We start from the raw sequence: 3,205 nt of genomic DNA, 5'->3' as shown, positions 1-3,205 counted from the left end.
CCCACCTCTTCCATGTGCTTTATTCCTATCTGCTACCAAAAACACAAACAAAAAAAGCAAAACTCTGAAAAAAAATAAAAAGGAAGTGATGTATAAATGAGTTATTTTATTGTAGGAAAGAGAAAATAGGCTGGTCAAGTAGAGAGAAGGAAAGAAGAGGAAGGAGAGGAGAAGAGAAGGAGAGAGAAAGGAGAGGAAAAAGGAAGAGAGCAAGAAGGCAAGAAAAGAGAACAAAGAGTAGGAAAGAGAGGAGATAGAGAGAGCAAGAGAGGGGGAGGAAGAGCAAGAGAACAAGAGAGAAGGAAGAGCAAGAGAGAGAGGAGGGGTCAAACCACCCCTTTTATTGTATGGGGTGTGGCATGTCTGGCTTGTGGTCAGATGACTGGGGATCAGGTCCAGCTAGAATGCCAGGAGCTTAGGGCATTGTCTGCTTGATAGAGCACACATCTCCTGCAGGGGCAGCTGTGAGGGGTTGTGACTTAAACAGGAACCAAAGAGTCAGGAGTTATAGCCAAGCTCCTTCTGCCCCCTGCAAGCAGAAAACTGCTCACAGAGGCTCTAGGGCTCAAAGCCAAATACTTGACTGAGCCTAAGTTACCTGAGCAGACCACTGCTCCACACTGCCCTACATAGTGTTGCATAAGTCAGGAACTTTTTCAATTATGGAGGAGCATGACTGTATCTGCACTGTATCTGTAGGGAAATTTACAGTGAGACAAAGCTGAAACCACTCTCTGTAGGAGAACTACTCTCTGAAGAGGATGTAGTGGCCAACATCCTCTTCAGACAACATTCACTTTGTTGGTCCAGAGAAGATGAGTGGGTTTTAGCAGAAAACATTAAGATGAACCCACAGTGGAGAATGGAAAGTGAACTCTACAGCTTTTGCTGTTTAGATGTATCTGGTAAATAAGTCCATCCATTATCAATGGCCAAGATGACTTCTACTCCTTCATATTCTAAAGCACCTTGTGTTTAACTGTGTGCTCTAGTTGTGACCCAGTGGAGTCTCTTGAAATATACTATAGAAGTAAACATAACTGCCTTTATTCTTTTTCCTAAAGGAGAAAATAGAAAACCAGTAGAAATAGATTTATACCAATGAGTTTGGTTATTGGAATAGGAGAAAACAACCAAGCCATAAGGGAATAGCATAAAATAGTTTGAAAATCTTTTCTACTTATTTTTTTTCTTATTGTTGATAAAACTGGTAATGAGATATTGAAGTAATGCCCATTAGCTGAAGGTAATCCAATAAGATCTTTTTTTAAATACAATTTTTTTCAAGTTTAAATTGTGTAAAACTGCATAGAAACTTGGAATTGTATAGTGTGAACTCTCTTTTGTGTATATAGCACCACGGGCTGTATGATAATAGATTTTTTTCTAAGTTTAAGGAAACACTAAGGAAAATAGATTTAATAAACAACAGAAATCAGCCTACATTTTTACTGACTGAGTCTGTTTTAATCTTTAGTAACTTCTACCTCTGGGAACATGAATCATGCTGTATCTTTGTGTTAACAATTTGGTGTAAGTCTATCCTGTACATCTTCTTTTAGAAGCTTTTACTATGTGGATGCTGTCTGTTGTCATTGCTTGATAAAAGAATAAACCTCTTATATTTTTTTTTAAATGGAAAGACAATAAACCCAGGACAGTTAAAACAATTCTGAAAAATAAAGGAACATCTGGAGGAATCACCATCCATGACCTTAAGCTGAACTATAAAGCAATAGTGATAGAAGGCTATGATATTTGTACATGTGCAGACAGGCAGTTCAATGGAATAGAATAGAAGTCCCAGAAATAAACTCCTATGGAATTTGTTCTATGACAAAGAAGCCACAATGATAGACTGGAAAAAAGAAAGCATCCTCAACAAATGGTGATGATCTAACTGAATGTCATCATGGAGAAGGATGGAAATTGACCCATATTTATTACCCTGCACAAAGCTTAAGTCCAAGTGGATCAAAGACTGAAACACAAAATCAGATAGAGTGAATCTAATAGAAGATAAAATGGTAAATAGCCTTGAACTCATTGATACAGAAAAAAAAAGTCCTGGACAGAACATTTATGGCTCAGGCTCTAAGATCAAGAACTGATAAATAGGACCTCATGAAACTGCAAAACTTCTATAAAGCAAAGGACACTGTCAATAGGACAAAAGGAAAGTCTACAGATTAGAAAAAGATCTTCACTAATCCTACATCTGATAGAGGGATATATAAAGAAAGCAAGAAGTTAGATTCCAAAAAAATCCAAATAACCCAATTAAAAATGGGGTACAGAGCTAAATGGAGAATTCTCAATGGAGGAATCTCGAATGGCAAAGAAGCACCTAAAGAAATGTTCAACATACTTAGCCATCAAGGAAATGAAAAATAAAAATGACCCTGAGATTCTACCTTACACCAAGCAGAATGGCTAAGATCAAAAACTTAGGTGACAGCACATTGATTGCAAGGATGTGGGAAAAGGGGAATGTACCTGCATTGCTGGTGGGATTGGAAACTGCTACAACAACTCTCAAAATTATTCTGGCAGTTCCACAGAAAAGTGGAAATAGTTCTATCTGAAGACACAGTTATGCAGTTCCTTGGTATATATACAAAAGATGTTCCATAATATTACAAGGACACATGTTCCTCTATGCTCATAGCAGCTTTATTCATATTAGCCAGAAGCTGGCAGCAAACCAGATGTCCCAAGCCAAAGAATGGATATAGGAAATGTAACATGTCTACACAATGGAATATTGTTCAGCTTTTAAAAATGAGCACTCATGCATTTTGCAAATAAATGTATAGAACAAGAAAATACTATTCTGAGTGAGGAATCCCAGATTCAAAGACACATGCATGCTATGTACTAGGTAATAAGTGTAGATATGGCTCTGTTTGCCTGCTTGCCTTGTGGGACTGAGCAACTGCCGACTTCCATTCACAGCTACGGCCGACCATTGTTGGGAGTTGATTGTTGGGAGTTGGACTACAGATGGTTTCGGACACACCCAGGATCAGAGGTGTGCTGACACACCCAGGATCAGAGACCTTGGGCGCAAGCTCCGAAGCCAGTCCCACAACACCCAGAGGAAGCTCCATTCCCTGGCACTCGGACACACCCAGGAACAGAGGTAAGCAGGAACAAACATCTGTCCCAACACTGGGAGTAACTGGGTCCAGCAGGACCAGGCACA

General features: G+C 39.2%; 1 pseudogene across 1 annotated transcript in view; it reads left to right on the top strand.

Annotated features, from left to right (window-relative positions):
- Window positions 1-1,085, top strand: part of LOC116074465 — a 3,250-nt pseudogene extending 2,165 nt beyond the window's left edge. Inside the window, exon 2 of the transcript XR_004112198.1 lies at window positions 1,065-1,085. The product of XR_004112198.1 is annotated as a cyclic AMP-dependent transcription factor ATF-7 pseudogene (transcript). The remainder of the gene's footprint in view (window positions 1-1,064) is intronic.
- Window positions 1,086-3,205: the final 2,120 nt, after the last annotated feature.

Source organism: Mastomys coucha, unplaced genomic scaffold (genome assembly GCF_008632895.1).
Source record: "Mastomys coucha isolate ucsf_1 unplaced genomic scaffold, UCSF_Mcou_1 pScaffold3, whole genome shotgun sequence".
NCBI classification, from domain to species: domain Eukaryota; kingdom Metazoa; phylum Chordata; class Mammalia; order Rodentia; family Muridae; genus Mastomys; species Mastomys coucha.
The sequence above is the reverse complement of the archived record's forward strand: the minus strand, read 5'-3'. Positions and strand labels throughout refer to the sequence as shown.